This window comes from Lichenostomus cassidix, chromosome 12 (genome assembly GCF_008360975.1).
Source record: "Lichenostomus cassidix isolate B80296 chromosome 12, HeHo_3.0, whole genome shotgun sequence".
Taxonomy (NCBI): Eukaryota; Metazoa; Chordata; class Aves; order Passeriformes; family Meliphagidae; genus Lichenostomus; species Lichenostomus cassidix.
The window spans coordinates 12,606,895-12,625,250 of NC_139493.1; the positions used below are offsets into that span (position 1 = coordinate 12,606,895).

General features: G+C 39.4%; 1 protein-coding gene across 5 annotated transcripts in view; it reads left to right on the forward strand.

Annotated features, from left to right (window-relative positions):
* Window positions 1-7,702, forward strand: part of ERC2 (ELKS/RAB6-interacting/CAST family member 2) — a 394,496-nt gene extending 386,794 nt beyond the window's left edge. For all 5 annotated transcript variants that reach the window (XR_014854746.1, XR_014854748.1, XR_014854749.1 and 2 more), the window contains one exon: window positions 4,698-7,702. The gene's annotated coding sequence lies outside the window, so the exon portion shown is untranslated. The remainder of the gene's footprint in view (window positions 1-4,697) is intronic.
* Window positions 7,703-18,356: the final 10,654 nt, after the last annotated feature.

Below are 18,356 nucleotides of genomic sequence, written 5' to 3' on the forward strand. Positions count from 1 at the left end.
AGGGATTTGTTATTGGGATTTTGTAAACAAGGTCTGAGCTCTTTGTTTTCTGGAAGGAGTCGAGCAGGACACCTTTTGCCGAGGTGAACCTGAATGTTGTCAGACAGTTGCAGATCTCCCAGGTAACATATCCTTAAGTGGAGTTTTTAAGAATGACTAAAATTTGTTCTCCTCCCAGCAGGGTGTTTACCTTCCGTGTCCAGTGTTCTCCAGATAATGTGCAGTGCTGCACTTACCTTTTGAATCAAGAAACTTCCTTGGGCATTACTTTAACCCGTGGGCTTTATTGATTTGAGATGTAAAAAACTGGATGGCAAAACTTTGGTTATTACAACTAGATCTAAACAAGAAAGACTAACATCAGTTTTGACAACAAACAAAACCAGTTTTTGTTCTATCAGTTATGTTTAAGAGATTCCAATTTCAAACCAAACACAACTTGTGGTTATTCTGTCAGATATTTATATAGCCACTGGGGCGCCATAGTTATGCACCGCATACATCATTGTATTTTTAAAATGTACTTAATGAACATTTTTTCTTTTCTGGTAACTACTTCATTGCCTTAAATGAATGCATTCCAATAGAATTTGTAACAAATGAGCACTTTGTGTTTGCATTAATGCCAAACACGTTTAACAAATTTTTAACAAGGAACACTGGCAAAAAGCCAAACTCCTAGAGGGACACTGAAGGAATGCTATAAATTTAAACTAGATTTTACCTTTTCACTCTGCTCAACAAGTGTCTTAGGTGTCTTTGGCATCTCAGCATTGAAAATTTTCTACGTAGGTTGGATACAAATTTAGGTCTTAATTATTTTTCTTCTTGGCCCTCCTCACTAGAGATTTTCACATCGATACAACAGGCTTTAACAGGTTACTGTGTTCTTTAGAAAGTGAGAGGTGAGTTTTCATTCTTTCCTCCAGAGTTAGGCCAGGAGGAAGTAGCAAAAATGGTATTTATTGTTGGGGCTGCAGTGACAGGGAAGCTCAAAGAGCACAGATTGCCATTGTCACATGCTGTGCTGAGGGAGCTCTGCAGTGGCTCCAGCAGATCTGTGCTGCTCCGTTTTGTTGCTTGTGCTGAGCTGCAAACATCTGGGCTGTGATCGTGTTTGCAACTGCACCTCAGGGGCAGGGAAAAGCAGCCACAGGGCTCCTGCTGGCCCCAGCTCTGGGCTCACACAGAAGCCACAACAGATTTTTGGCTGAATCAAAACTTCTGGGGGGCTTTCAGTTGTTAAGTTATGCCCACATGGTACATGTCAGTACAGACCTTGGGAATCACCTACTCTGTAATACATGTTGGTATTAAAAGTGTTACAAGTAGCTCCACAAACCACATGCTTGCTCTTTACTTGTAATTTAATATATTAATTTAATTTTTACTATGTTATTTCAGTTTTAATCAAATGCAGGAACTGAAAAATAATAATACTTAGCACTCATCCAAGACTCTTAAGGCACATTACAAACATTAAGCCTTGGAAATTCCTGTGAGGAGCCTGATGTTATGCCTCCTGTAGCAAAGAGCAAGTTAGGCACACAAAAATGACATGACTCTTTCCCGAGTCCCACAGTAAACTGGTGGCAGGAACAGAATTTAGAGTGGTCCTTGCTAGGGCTTTGTCTTAGTTAATGGAGTCATTCTTTTAATGGTTTTGCACAAACAAAGGTAAAAATTGAGAATGCGCTTTTTCTCCCCTTCATATAATTTACATTATGTTGTTGCAAGAGGCACAGGCAAATCCCAGGACATCACTTGAGAAAGACTTTATGAGTTATAGACTTATTTCAGTCTAGTTACTTGTTTCCAGAAAATGAAATAAGTTCCCATCACTTGTTGGTACTCTGGTTGCAGTTATGATGAATGAGTGTGGAGAAGGAAACTGAGGAATTCCTCCTGACAGCTTTTTAAAGGATGTCACATCATAGTGCAGAGGCCATGTCATAGCTTAGGGAGCAGAAATAGCCCTAACAGGTTTTCATTAATGATATCCTTCTCTACTAACATTTGGTCAGATACCAATTCCCTGCAATAAAGTGTCCATTCCCTCTCTTTCTGACTCACTAATTACCATATCAGTTCTTGGCCTTTTATGTAGGTACCATGTGTAACAGGTTAGCAGAGGGCAATTTAAGCCTATGTGAATGGGTATCTGTTTTTGTATCTGGGTGCTTGTTGCAAACATTTGGAAAGCATATGGAGCATAATGGACATTAACCCAGATGTCAAAAATAGCCTGCATTTTACTACTGTTATTAAACAGTTTCCCCTTTAACCCCTTTGTGTTTACCCTCCCTCTCCAGCTTGTTTCTGCAAATCACTGCTGAGAGGAAAGGATTGGAGGTAAAAAGTACTAATCAGGCAGGTGTCTTTATCCAAAGGAAAAACAATCTGAACAAATATTTGTGGGCTACTACACTTTTATATCTTCACATCCTTCTGCTGTTTTCATTGACTGGTATCTAATGGACTGACAGAGGTGCCAAACTCGTAGGACATTAATTTCAGCTGGAGCACTGCTGAATTCAGGCCCAGTGTATGTTACCAAACTTTATTTCTGTTTTAGAGGTTCAGTGACTTGTACCAAGTACAGCACTGAAGAAACAAATATAAATTTAATTTACTCAACCTCAGTTGGTATTTGACAGCAATATCCTTTTATATATTTATTTGACTTACTTGAGAAATACTTTGCATTTCCTACCTGTGGTGAACAAGTTTTTGTTACACTTCCAATACATATATGGTTTCCTGATGAATGGGTGGGTTGATTAAGTGGGTGAGGTTTATTTGGGGGATTTCATTCTGTAGTAAAACCCCAATGAAAATTTGAGGAGCAGGCTGGAGAGGGAATGCATTCTGTGCTTTGCTGCTTTTCCTCAGATTGGACACTTTATTTTGAGTTCTTATTTTTTCCTAGCATAAAGGAGTGTTAATTGCAAAGGAACTTCACCTTGTAAAATAGCAACTACACTGAAGATTTGCTGTGATTACACTTTAATTTAAAATGCCTAGGCACTGTAGTGCTGCAGTTTCTGGAATGTGCTCTCCTCGTTAATTTGTAGGTGTGCTTCCCCTGCCCGAGTATCTGTGTGGATGACGATTAAGGAATTCTCAGCACACAAAAGAATGGGAGCTATGCACAGCTCACCAAACGTAATGCATGCGCTGACTTACAGTTTTCATAAAAACTCTGCAACGATTTTATGTGCCAGAACTAGTAACATGATCTACTTTAGGAACTCCCTGGCTTTCCAGCTCTGCAGAAGTCATTTTTAGACCGTTCAAGGGCCAGATCCAAAACTTGTTAAAATCGGTGGGAACCTTTCCACATTTCAGTGGGGATTGGATTAGTCCCTAAGTGTTTTAACCAGAAGAATTGTACCAACCTCTCACTGCAAAAGCAGAACTATTCATCTAAGTTTGTATGATATAAACTCTTACGTGTGCTTCCCACAAATATGTGAATTTGAAAATACGGATTTAAAATAATTTGTGAGTTTATTCTGTAAACAGTGTTTCACTTTATTTACAGAATAATTTCTCTGATAAATATGAGATTCTAAAAATTTTAAAGGGGAATTTTAGTCAAATAGTTCAATTTTAAAAACGTAACAAGTTTTCAGCTGTAAACAAAAGCTTAAGCATTGTATGGCAAATTCTTTTTCATAAAATGGAGTGTTTTGGAAAGTTTTAAGGTTACATAAATGGAAGAGCAAAAATGGAGAATCCCATACATAATGCATTTCAAATTTTCTAGAAACAAAGTCAGTGGATAAATGAACAACTGCCCTGTCAAGGAATCACTTAATTCCTCCCACTCATCTGATATACAGATAATGTGAATAAGACCAATTCACTGCTCTCTGTTCAAGAATCCTGTGCTGTTTGCTTGCAGCACTACTAAAGTAACAATAAAAATCCTGAGGCCTCACTCTGCAGTCACAATCAGATGGAGTCTCATCCGAAATCGGTGGAAGGCAGGAAGATTCTTCCCCCTGGCTGAGCTGTGCTGACACCACTTCAATCTCATAGTCCCCTGGATTTCAGCAATGCCAGCCAAGCCAGGGAGAGACACCAATCACCTGGGATTAGTGGGTGTGTGCCTGAAAACCTCCTAACTCATTGCTGGATATTTTACCTTCTGCAAATCTGAGCTTCTTGTATCCATAAAACCTTTCTCCACCTTTCTGCAAATTAAAGTGAACTTAAAGTGCTTAAAATATGACAGGAAAATGGTGCTTCAGTTTTGGAACGCTGGTAGAGGTACTGCATATTCCCACCTGCCATGGAACTGAGGGGAAATAAATGGATGATTCCCTTGGTTCCCACACAAAAATATTTACTTTTATTAACAGCACTTCCCATTTGAAGCTACCGTGCTTACAGACAAGGTCAGAAAACTCACCGTTTACAGAATCACAAACACAACAGAATTTGACATCTTAGGAATTTAAAATATTTCCCATTGAGGGGGAATCGTGTCATCCGAGTCAGCAATAAGACTAATTGCCACCCTATGAACATAAGTGGGTTCAAATTGAATTTAAATGCCTGACTTAATCCTTAGCCCCTAGAAAAGCAGTATCTCCACTCGTGTGTGTGAGAATCTTGTTTAGATGAGAACGAGGATGTTCTGGATGATTCAATCATGTTGTTAATTGGAATGTTTTGTTCCCTTGTTACAGTTGTCAGAGGAACTTGTGAAAAAGGAAGAAAAATGGTAGCACTGGAAGGTAACAATGATAATCTATTGCATTGGATCTCCAAACATGACCATGATATCCTGGAGAAGATCACAGATGCAGAAAAATGAATGCTAAGGTTGCTATCTAATGAAATGCTGCATTAATTGGCATTTTCTCCATTATTTCTTGTAGTGTATTGTGAAATTAGATACTTTGGAAAATAATGAAGGAGACTCAAGCAGAAATTCTAAGAGCTTCATTTCTGTCATTAATGGGTCTTGTGAGTTATTCTGTTTTTACAAAGAAACCATCTGTTCAGAATATGCTTGTTTGATGAAGTTCAGTTAAACAGATTACTTAGCTAATTTTTGGTAAATTAATATTGATTTTAATAAGTAATTCAGATTCCCTTAGATGTGGTATCTGCATTTGCTGATTTTACCTAGTCTATTCTAAAGTATCACTTCTATTGCACTAGATTATCAAAGAGGTATTAGTAAAATGCTATATAAGGGTGTTGGCATTAACTTTACCCCCAGTTAGATACGGGCTTTTCCAAAATATAAAAACAAGCCTTTACCCTCCTCTGTTTTCTTTTATCTACTAAAAAAATAATATAAATTAAAACCAAACCAAAACCAAATATTGATACTATAAACCGGTATTAAGCTCTGGGCCAGGTTGGAAATGAAATCAATTTTTGGTACTAATAACTGATGACAAAGATTAGTTTTATGAAAATATGGTGTGTGTCTCTGACAATGCATAGGACATCTAATTTGAACATAAATATATGATTATATACAAGATGTATCTATTCCTGGATGGTAAAAGCTTGAGGCTTTTATATGTATGTATATATATGGACATGTACACAAGGATGAATCAACCTTTTACCATCCAAATGCATACATGTTTTCAACAATAAAAGCTGGGACTCTTAAAGAAACAAACAAACAAACAAAAACAAAAATCAAGATAAGATTGCTGTGAATACAGTATATGCACTAGGTCTCCTGTAAATGTGGAACTGTTTGTTATTGTTCTCTACACTGAAAAACAGTCTCCAACATGGACCCCAATGAATCTTAGATGTTAAAGAAAATACCAATGAACAAACAGCACTTGAAGGCTGTTTGAGTCAACAAAATGTGTCTAGTAAAATAAATTTAAAGCACATGCAAGGAAAAATAAAAATGTGAAGTCATTCCATTCAGTGAGAGACTCTTAACTGACAGTCAGATCTCTACCACTTCTCAAGGAGAGGTTCCTTCTGACTCCACAAACATTTTTGGTCAATCTGGCAAACATGTGCAAATGTTTGGCTGTTTTGTTGAGGCATCTTTTTGTCCATGGAAGAAATGCTTCCATGCTGATGGCAGTGGAAATAGAATATCTGCATTTTTAAAGGACAAACAATAAATTTAAGCATGGGTGGCCTTAATCCTTAGTAGTTTTTCTTTGCTGCTGTTAAAAAAAAAAAAAGAAAAAAAGAAAAAAAAAAAGAAATCTAAATGGATACTCCTAAAGTCTTGCACTGAATTTAGAAAAATTATTTTTTGAACCTGTGGTGCGATTAACCCTAAACATCCTACATGAGCCATACATAGTAATCCCCTTAAAATTATTGTCTAGAGATGCTATTTTATTTATTTGTACCATAATTCTCGGTGCAATCAAAGAGCAATTTATTTGAGCAGGAGTCATGCTGGATGTTACTGTCTTCAGTGAATAGAGTAAAATGTATAGAATTAGCATAGCGTAGATAATCCCAATCTCATTCATGTTTAAAAAGTTTGTCCTTTAACTATCAATGGCATTTTAGATCTTTGTTTTTGAAACAGCAAAGCTTTTGGGAGTATATTTAGCACATATGACAAATGTTGCACTTGGAAACTCAGACAACAAAACTGGTTTCTCATGACAAATTTGTTGTCGCAGTAGGGGACAACTGTCTGTGTCCCTTACTATCAGGTCTTTACCTTAACTCTGCAACCGAATACTTGAAGTAGGATATAAACTAGGGGGGAAATAGGGTCACAGATACAAAGCTGTATAGTTAGATATTTATATGTATGTGCCAATTTTGTCACAGATATTATTTTAGGGGCATTTTTGCTCCACTCATGTTGGTATGAGTATTGATCTAAACTTTTATCGGGGCCTAAAAGTTAGTCCCTAAAGAGGAAAATTTTGTCTAACATTGATTTTTTTCTTTCTTGCTTTCTTTTTTTTTTTCCTTTTCCTTTTCATTTCATGTGGTACTCTATGATGTTTGGAGAAAATCTTTTCATATACTAAAATAGAATCTCGGGGTTTACAATAAACACTGTGATGTTGGGAAATATTTTATTTGAGCTATGTTTGGTAGATTTTTTTTTCCTCCCCCCTCTAAGTGTAATGAAGCAAACCAACTTTTGCTTAACATTTAAGATAATGGTTATTATTTTAATGTGAGATCAGTCTTGTACTGCACATTCTTTCTTTCATTTAAATGTACAGTATGAATTTTGTATTTAATGAATTTTGTGTATCCAGTATGCACGTACCTGCACATTGACTTTCATTTGAAAGTGGGTTTCAATTTACTTTTTAAACAGTGTTTATGGAAAGACCTCAGATGTGTTGACACAAACTATATCCACAATGTTTCTTTTGTGTGTGTAGGGTGACGTTTGAATGTGATGTTCTGCAGCAATGGGTCAGTATTCCCTATCTACCTTAGATCCTCATTTGATAGTGCTTCTTGTAATAATTTTTTCAAGTGAGTGGCATGTTCTGGATTGTGATATTGATATATGGTTAAGGACATTGATATGAAACTAAGGAATTCCTAGAAATTACCAGTGGGCATGTATTAGACAGTCATTGTAATTTAATGTCTCGTAGAAGTGTAAAGTACCAAGGTATTTAGAGTTCATAACATTGTTATCATGTGTATGGGAAGTATTTAGTGTTGATCAGCTTGTTTATTTTCATCAAATAAACTTTGTTTCTTTCTGAAATCAGTGTTGTGTCATTAAAAGCAGGTTTAATGACTGTAGGAAAATGTGTGAGAGATGTTTTCCACATGGTAAATCTATCACACTCCTTATTTCTCTAATTGCTACCATTCAAAGTAATTTATCTTCCTGTTGTTACTATCACATAAACTGTTTAAGAAAGCATAAAAAGGAAAATGTCTCATAGGCCCCACTCCCAGAAATGCTTATGAGCAACTTTACTAAAGTGAGGAACCATTTGCTGGATTGGGCTCTTAGAGAGCAATATGCTTTTGAGTGGGTTTCTAAAACATAATATTCTTGTGTGACCCTGTGTAATTGCATAGAAAATTACATTTTGTTTATGTACTTTACTGACCAAAAGCCATAAGGTGTGAAATTCTCTGCACAGTCAGCTCCTTTTTCAGCTGCCTGGTAAGTGGTTCCCCGTTTCCATTATGTTCACTTTTTTTAGAAAAGGAACTTTTGTTGACCAGGAATTTCTTACCTCATAGAACTCCCTGGACCAGCTCAGGGCACACACAGCAGGAGAATAAAAGGTAAGTAAGTATGCATTTTACTTAGCTTATTTAAAAACACACAGTCTCTTAGTTTTAAGCTCTGTTTCTTTACCTATAAATTAGTTTTCTCTGTAAGAAAGCACTACGCACTAACATAGGATATTAAGTTTCACTTTTAACTACAGCTAGATATACATTTATTGTGTTTCCTACTTATGCCTACTCAGCTTGGAGCTGCAATGGTATAAATTCAGTAGCAGTAGCTTCTATCTTCTTTCCAGAGCTGCACAATTCTTTGGAGTGGCTTGTTCTGTGCTCAGTTGGTGTCTGCATTGGGAGTTGCCCATTCTGTTGGAGACACACATTTGTGATTCTGTTTTCATATGTGATTCTGTTTTCAGTATTGATCACTTCCTGCTTAAGGACAAAGCTCTTCTGCGGCTGAGTTTTCCTCCTCAGAGAGGCTGTTTGTCCACTCCAGACTCAAGCCAGAGTTGCTCAAGGTTTGAGCAGGCAGGAATATAAGCAGTGGGGGATGCTCAGGGGATGAGGCTGTGTCAGCTTGCATTTCAAGCCAACATATCAGCTTAGACACATTTTGAGAGTTCCAAACAGCTCTATGCCAGCACGAGTTGGATAAAGCTGAACTCCTACTGCATCCCAGGTTGTCCACACTGTGCTCAGGGTCCAGGATTTGGCCCTGGAAGAGCCTCACTCACCAACACTCACTGGGTCCTGCTCTGTGCAGAAACCTGTCAGGAGGCAGAGAGCAGAGTGGCAGGGAAGGGCATGTGTCACCTGTTGATTTTGCTTCTCCAAACCACGAAACTTTTCATAACAGAAGTATTAAATCACTCTAAATAAAGCCAAGTCAGCTCTAAATAAGTAATCCATTTCCCATTATGAAGTCAGTGGGAGCTCTGCATGTCGCCAGGGCATGATTTGACCCATGTATGAAAAGTACAGCTGATGGGGACTGCTGTGCAGATTTTCCTCCTGTGAGATTACAGTGATGTTATTTCATGCTCAAAACTTTCCAAGTAAGATATCTCTTTTTCAAATGCACCTTTTCAAACAAGAGGCAACCTCTGCCTTCCTCAGGAATAGCCCAGGGCACATCATTTCAGCTTTTGCATGGCCTGGAAGCACTGAGGCAGTAGAAGCCCACCCTTCTACTGCAGAATGCAGTCGCAGAATCAAGGACTAATTTTGTTTGGGTTTGCATTCCTTCCACTCCTTGCTCTTGAAAATGACTTTCTTCAGCATGAGGCTGTTCTAAGCCCAACTCTCCACGGATGCAGGGGAAGAGCAGGCACAGTGCCAGAGCATCCTACAGACAATGCACCGTGTCCCTTTGAAACGTGCACTGCAGTCTGCGTTACAGACAGTTGTCTATTCCCAGCAAACTGCAAGTCTCTGGACAAACAGGAGAACTTTGAACTCATCCAGTTTCAGATGGAGGCGAGTGTCCAACTTGAAAAAGGCCGTGCTGTTGGTGCTCACCCCGGCGAGGCCAGGAGACAGATGTGCTGGCAGCTGCGGCCGCCGTGCGCTCGGGGAGCTGGGCTGGGGGAGAGCAGCCAAGCTCCTCCAGATGGGGAAGAGGAGAGTGGGAGGCTGCACAAGGAAGGCAGATAGCTCCAGACAGCAAAGCACTGATGATGTGTGGCTCCAGAGCACCTCAGCAGCCTCGCAGAGGCTACACAAGAGGAATCAGCACCAACCCACAGCTAACCTGGCTGCAGTCAGGAGCCTTCTTGCCGTGGGAAAATCGATAGGGAGGAAATATCTGTGCAGAGCACATGATAATGTAGCATGGTAACTACTTTTTATTTGAATGTAATTTGGACAATTGCATTACTCATAAGTGAGTTATCCAGGGCTTGCCAAATATGTGGTTAAACAGTTATTATAGCAAATTACACCATCATCTAAACACCTCTGTTTTGGCTCTTAGTTGTCTTCTTTTGCTATGAGGTTGTTTTTTTTTTTTTTCTTGATTACTGCTGTCTAATACTGCTGCCTTTACTGTTTTGGTTACCATAGGAATAAATAATGGCACAAACAACAACATGCATGCAAGTGAATAAGAGCATTTTCTGGATTTCACAAGGAGAACACTCTTGTTAATGAAGACCTCTATGGGTGCATAGTTCTTAACATAGTTCTCATGTCTATCGATTTGTGTCCTCATATGCATTTTATTATGGGCTTTATATTTCATTTTAAACTTCCAAAAATAAAGAAAAACAGCTGAAGTACATTTTTTTTTCAATGGCCAGATTTTGGTTAGAGGTTAACACAGGCCAAAAGAGAACACAGATCTGCCCCCGAGCTCTCGCAGATTTGTTTTGTTTTAATAAAAAGATCCTTATTACAATCCACAAAGGGTCACAAAAATGCAGCCATTACAGACCAGCCGTGTTCCTTGTGCAACTCTCCTGCCCTCTGCACCTTCTCCAGGCTTAGATCAACCAAATGTGGGAAGGCAGGGCTGTTGTCAGTCATGATAATGCACAGTGTGTGCATTAAGGGACTAATCCAAACTTTACTGAAGTGAAATGAAAGACCATTGATTAAAACTAAATTTCTGATTGTAACCAACTTTCTTCTTTCTGAGGCAAATGTGTACATTTACAGGAGCATGGGGCCAAACTGTTTCCTCTATATATCAAAATTCCAGCTAAATGTAATTCAGATGAACAGAGTATCTGACTTTTTGAATGCTTTGTGATAAGAAAATACATCTTAGGTCTCATTACTGAAGTTCATTTACAATGTGTTTTGTTTATAGTTGTCCTGACTGTATCTAGACCAGCACTCAACTCCTACCAACTCTTAACACAGCCTTTCATTATGGTGTCTTCATATTATGATCACTTATCCCATTGAATTTGTTAGCATTTAATAAATATCATTCAGTCCATTGGTTAGGTTGCTGTTGCTAAAGGTAGATCTGCTATTGCCTAGAGGAGTAAAATGCATTTTATTTAGGAGTCTGTTTTCTAAAACAAATTAAATTCTGAGCAATCTTGCAGCTGTGGTTACTACAGGAGAAGAAGAGGCAAAACCCCCACCATAATTATTAACTCCCAGGACTGTGCAGGTAGCCAGTTTCTAGAGGATTTGTCCTAATTCTGATGCCATTCACCCTGTCAGAGCTGTTCTCTCTGAAGTTAAACAAGCAGTCTCCGTATCTGAAAGCTGAAGGTTGTAAATCTCCCTTGTGAATGCTGCCCATGACAGGGAAGGAAAGACTTGCATAATTACCACTTGTACTTCCTCAGAGAACATGAGCTCAAGTCTAAAGCAAGGAGTTGGGTCAATAAAACATCACAGTCTGAAAACTACAGGAAAAGACCTGTCCAGCTTATATGATAAGAATTTTTTTCTTGGGTAAAAGAAAATTAATATTTCAGAGGAAGCCTCTTCTTCACACCTGATTATTTTGCAGATATTCTTAATTTTTCTTCAAGGTTGCCATCAGCTAATGCAATTCATAGCTAATTTAACTGAAATGTCTTACAATCTTCCTTCTCTGTGAAGCATAGCACGCTGGATATAGTTATTCTGCTAAAATACAGAGAACCATTTACTAACCTGACTATAAATGTTATTATATTCAGTAGTGTCTGTGAAACAGGTTACAAGTTTAAAATCAGGAAGCTGCAGTAGCACCTTGTTCCCACGCCACTGAAGTCAGAAGGAATTACTCTGAGTCCTTCTCCAGTGAGTGAGGAATATCAGTGCTTGGCACTTGGGGCTGTAATTGGCCAGATAGCTTCTAGAAGAATACAACTACTCATGTGAGCAAATTTTTACAGGACTTAGAGCCTGAAATCAATTATAAATGCATTTGGGTTAATGTGAATGCTCGTGGTCATACTGGTACCTCTTCACAGCAATCCTTGTCCACATCTGTTCTCTACATAGATCACAGGAAAAGATTTTGGTTAAGATGTTTATGCATTGCTGCTATTGTTTGCTCTTCTCCACTGCAGCCATAGGGTTGTTCAGGACTGCTTTTTCTACTTCCTGCACTGCTTTGCACATTTTTAGCTCTAAATTCCCTCACACAGAAGTGCCATATGCAGTCTTTGAAAAATTCTGCATGAAGGACCCCTGTGATTCTCCAGCTGCTTTGCCATCTCATCTGGGGGTGCACAGACAACTTGGCATGAGGTAGGAGAAACCTAAGGTAAGACTGATTGAAATTAAACACATGTTTCAGACTTGGATTACCTATGGATCCTGTGCAGTATGAAATGCCCTCCTTCTTTTGATTGCTGTGGGATTTGGATATAATCAGCATCTGGCACAACAGAGACTGAACTACAGAAAACCTTACAAAACTTTCTTGATATGTATTACATTGACATCATTGACAGCGTCAGTGTTCCCAGGAATTAGGCAAACCAGGAAATATTAAATTAGGTTGTTTAGAAATGTTTTTTTCAGAATCCACCTACCTAGTTTGGCTCAATTATTTATCCCTCTCAGTTCTGAAATTCCAAACACAAATTGTGATGCCTGCACATTCATTAAACTCTGAGGGATTAGTAAGAAATTGCATTGGAGGGGCATTTGCTGCAACTGGTTTGTTTGACCTTGCCACCAGAGCAAGTTTGGAGAACAATTTAGATTACTTACCAACACAGATACTAAACTGAAAATAAAGAAAATGAGCTCTTTGAATTGAGTAATTCATATGAAAGGAATCATGCCTTGATGTGTGATAGCCCAGTACTTCTGGGAAGGTCAAGCACCAGAGGAATGGGACAAATTTATAAAATCAGATGTTTTTATTTTTCTAAATTTCTTCCTATTTGCATATTCATTTCAAAGTCGCTGCCTTAGACTATGTTATAAACAAAATGGCAATTGAAGAGATAGTTTTGATGTGATGCACATCCTTCTTGCACCGCAGGAATGAAGATGAAAAGGACACTTCTTTTGAGTGCCACATCCCAGTACAGTTTTGTAATTATGCTACACAGACAATATTAACAATTCTTATTAAATACAGGATATCATCTTGAAATGAATACCAGACTTTTAGGAAGGGCTTTGTAACAAACATTTCAAAAATCTGATTTTACTTTGAGTTAGCTTTCAAAATCCAGTCCAGATATATGTAAAGAATATAGAACGTAAATATATTTTCTAAAGTACTACAGTATGTGAAATTTATAAATTGTTACATGCTTTCCTAATGCAGCTGGGTGAAGCTTAGTCTCAGATCAGATAGAATCTTTCAGATAAATCATTTATGACTGGATGACTTCTTATCCAAAAGTCAAATATGTGATCATTTACAGAGGTCACTGGCTGTATTCTGCTCTGTGTTCCATAATCAGCTGAAATAAGCCCCAGAAGTCCCTCCTGAATGTGCTCACAGGGTCACAGTATAATAAAATACTGCTCAAATTGTGGTTCAGACCAGGAATGCTTTCCCCAAAAGTGCTCTGGTCTCAGGGACAGGGCTGTCAATATGCATTGCAGTGCAAATGGCAAGTATAAAGTCCAGCATTTGGGAGTGCCCTGCCCACTTAGTGCCAAAAAGCCCTGCTGTGACATACATTTAACTATTTAAGTGACTTTTACAATGTATATTCTATACTCTTTTTACTGAGTCAAGCTGGGACTTACAACTAAGGCACCTTTTTGACACAGAGGAGAAGTACAAAGAAAATACTGAAAATCTTGGGAATATTTTCCGAACAAATACAAGCTGATGCTGTGGGATAGTAAAGAAATGCTATCAGATTCTATGGAAGTATTTTCAACATATCCCACCCATGATAATGCAGCACCCACAATAACTTCAGACCAAAAAGAAAAAAAAAAAAAAGAAAAGAAAAAAAGAAAAAAAAAGTCATAGAAATACACCTAACTGAATCATGAAAATGCAGTAAATGTTCTTCTGGAGTTCACTACAAGCAGCAGTGGATCAATCAGTACATCCACCTCTGTGCTGGGTAAGTTTGCCTGTAAGCCAAACAATCTGGAAGGAAGTGTTTGATGAAAATATTGGCAAAACAACTGACTAAATAAGGAAAAAATGCAAAATTGGCAACCTGTAATAAAGACTATTAGATAAACTGAAGTGCAGTGACTATTATCAAGCAATTAAGTGGCTACTCCTGTAGCTGTTCCTTTGCTTGGCTGCTTTGTTAAAAGTGATATCATGGAGTCACCACTATGCCTTGAATTACAGGTTATTACTGACTGGGTGGAAGAAATGCTGCCACCAGGACAGGTGCCAGCAAGGCAGGGCTGGGCAATTACCATCACACTGGGCACTAATGACTACCTGTCACACTTTCCCAGAAGCAAAATCCAGCTACTTGACGAAAATGCTTACAGTGTTCTGTGCCATTATAAAGAACACCATATCATCTTCCTTCCCTGTGGGACTGCCAGCTCCAGGAGCTGCTCAGATGGTGTTTCTCTGCCTTTGGATGAGGAAACAGAACCAGAGGAGTCACACACACCCACAGAGGGCAGTGAAGGCCTCACTGCAGGAGCCTTCATCCACTGCTCCTGCCTGGAAGGACAAGAAACTTTCCACGCTGTGGTCCTCGTTTCTTCCAAGATTATATTATAAACATATTTTGTCAGGTCACACCTTAAAAAAGTGACACACTACAGGCTCTAAAGAGCAGAAGGGAATAAGAGATGGTTCATGATGAACCAATTTCCAACTTTTCAAGTTAATGATTTTAGCAGGAGAACCAAGTGTCACACGTTTGTTACACCTGTTCTGTACAGAATCTTAGTGCATATTACTCAACCTGTGCCAGGTCTGTGCTGTCAGTGTCTCCTTGTGTTCTTCACTTTGTAGGCAAACATCCTCCCTGTCAGTGCCATTTTCAAAAGTCTTCATATTTTTTATTTAAAATGAAGAAAGTAATGTAGAGCTAAAACAGCACCTTGATCATGAAAAAATAAAGACTATCACCAGGGCAATGAGTCACAAGGTTTGCTTAAGCAAATACTTAAAATGAAGAGTTCAAAATTCAGCTCAACATTAAGTATCTTCTAAAATGAGTTTTAAAAAAATGCCGTATTCTAAATAAACTGGAGGAATCAAGGTCAATTGACAGACTATTATGGAGCTTGAAAGATAGGGTTAAATTTATCAGATGTTTTTGCCCATGGTGCCTAGATTAATAGCTATCTTCAGAATTATATTGGCTTTAAGCAGTCGTGGACAAATATAGATTGGCTTAGTTGTTACGACATATCTTTAGTCCTAAGGAAATGATGAATTAGCTAAGTAGTCTTTAAGATAAGTGTGATTTGGGGGCTAACCAAGTTCCCTTCTCTCCCTCTGAAACACACTTTACTGATGACATGTGTGTGTACATATTCTAAAGAAATCCTTAGAGATACTTCAGGTGAGAGCTTCAAACAACATCCACCTACATTCCTCTTTGAGCTATGCGGAATCTGAGGATCTAATATTGCTACAGTTATAAACTCCAGCCTAATCTTCTAACCTTCTGGGAGGTAAGGAGTGCTATTCAGGAGTGTGTGTGGCCCAGGCAGTGACACATGGCTGTGACCATGGCAGGACTGGGTGTCAGACTGCTCCACGCTTATGGAAAGTTTGTGTGACTCTTTCTTCATCCCAGTTCATGGTCTGCTCCTGCTGAGCTGCTCTCCTGCCCTTTGCTGCTGCACAGGGAGCTGAAGCACAGCCCTGAGGCAGAGACCTGTGTGTGAGAGCAGGACTGGCTGTTCCATGGCAGGGATGGGCTGTGGAAAAGAGCCCTGTGCTGTCCTTTCCCCACTGTGGCCCTTGCTGTGCCCTCTGCAGCCACAGCCTTCCATGTGCCACTGGTTCTGCAGCTCTCTGAGGAGGAACCAGGACTCTGTGCCAGGCTGGAGTCAGTGTGACAGAACTCCCTGCCTGCTCATCTCCAGAAAATGAAGCCTCTGTGAGCCTCTGTGTGTGTGAGCTGGGGAGAGTTATGTTCAGGGCACTCAGAAGAAACATATAAGAGCCCTCCAGAGTTTATGGGAGGTGCCTTTGGCCTCAGTGAGAGAAGGAACTGGTAGCATTAGGAGAGGGTAAGTACTCTGCTGTTAAGGAGTGGTGGTGGGATTGTTTATTTTTCCTCCCATAAACGTTTTTTTTAAGGTCCTAATGGAAACAAAGCAAAGTATTATTCCTCTAAAAGCACTATTCTTTAAGTAAACCAGACTCACTACTTGAAACATTCCAATGACATATGGTGGCAGCAGGGGGATGGCCGAGATGGTGAGGTATCACCGAGATAAAACCCACACTCAGAGACAAAGGGACAAGGTGTGAGGAGAGGGACACGTGCCCCAGAGAGAGGCAGGACAGGGGAGAGAGCAGCACACGCTTCCAGGGGTGTATATTTATCTCTTGCTAAATCTTGATAGTTACCTTCAACAACCTTACTGGTCCAGAGATCAAACTAAAAAATGTCAGAACCTTTCCACCATCTCTCTAACTCCAGAAGTCCAAACAGCTTTCCCATGTCCTGTTGGCTGCTAGGAGAGTCATGTCCTCCTTGAACACTTTCAGACACCTTCACTGGTGTCAGCACTGCCCCTCAGCCCACTGAGCTCTGTGTGCCACAGCCAGTCTGGGCACAAGCTGCTGCCCGTGGCACCAGAACAGTGAAGTCATTATTGCTGTGAGGCACCAAAACACAGCCTTCCCTGCTCTTGTGAGAGGGCATTTTTTGACCATCTTCCACCTGGTTGAGCTCACAGCAGTGGAGCCCCATGCTGCAATAGATGTGCATCCAGCTGGCATCCTGTTCAATAGCTTTTAGAGCTACTTCTCTGTTTTTGTCAGTGATTTTCTTATCTCTTTATTTTCCTCCATGACCCAAAACACACATGTCATACTTGGGCTGTGGTTTCTGCAGTGGCACTGAGGTTTATTAGACCTCAAAAGAAGGGAATGGGAAGAACCCACCTGTTCAAAAAATGTGGAAAAATGAGTCCACAGCTGTCTTTCTCCAGCTGATAATGCAGAAATATGCTATTTTCTATGCAGTTCATTACTAGTAATAACAAATTGGTATAGTTATCACCAATTTAAAGTAGTATACTTTTTTCTACAGGCTTTGCAGGTTTGTAGATTGGTGTATTCACCTGAATTTGTTACACTTCATTACCCTGTAGACTTTCCTCTCTTGCCTGCTGCCTCTTATTTGCATCTCACTGCATCTAAAATATGTCTTCATCTGGCAAAGATGAATGCTAATCTAGCCTTTATTTCTTTCTCTCTAGTGGTTTATTGCTGCTCCCAAATATCCTGGCTTCTTTCAACATCATGCATTTGGGATTTAAGAGATGGGAAGGGAACAGGGTGGGGGTACATCCATACATGGACACACATCCATCCTTTTTGCTTTGTTCTTTAACTTGTCAAAGTCTGTTCAGAATTTAGGCAAGCTAGAAGTACAAATTATTGTTAAAAAAGACAGTTTCCCATGCTATTCCTTGCTTCTACTGGCTAAGGACTAGGAAAATAACAATTATTACAAGATTTGGCGTAAAATCATCTTTGGCATTTCTTTTGTAGTTTAGCCATCTTTTGGATGACAGGGTGGTCTGTTGAAAAAAAGCAACAGTCTGTTTTGGGAAAGAAAACAGCCTTAGGAAAGTACATATGTGATTTCAAGGCAGTTACATCAAAATCCCTAGGAGCTTAAAATAAAGTCATCCCTGGAGTAGATGGTCTGGTGGGTAGAGTGCAGGTTACATGTTCAAAGTGACACAGCATCTTTGCTCTGTCAAATAGCCATTCTGGTATGACCCTCACCTAAAAAAGCAGACACACTGTAATAATCCCAAACCAGCTGCACATGGGCTGCGCCTTCACAATGGTTCAGTGTGATATGTGTCATAATTCCTACATTATACACTCAAATTCCACAGCGAGCTAAAAAGACATATAGGAAAACACCTCCTTTCCTTGAAAGTTCTGTTTCCCAAACGGGCTCTTCATGACGAACACCCTGCCATTGGCCAAGGTGGAAAGATATAAATCACACAGCACCACACGTTCCAATGAGCACAGGCGTGCGAGGTTTTGATGGGACCACTCCTTTGTTAAAGTGCATTAGCCTGCAGAAACACATCGGAAAGACCAGGAATAATTTACTTCT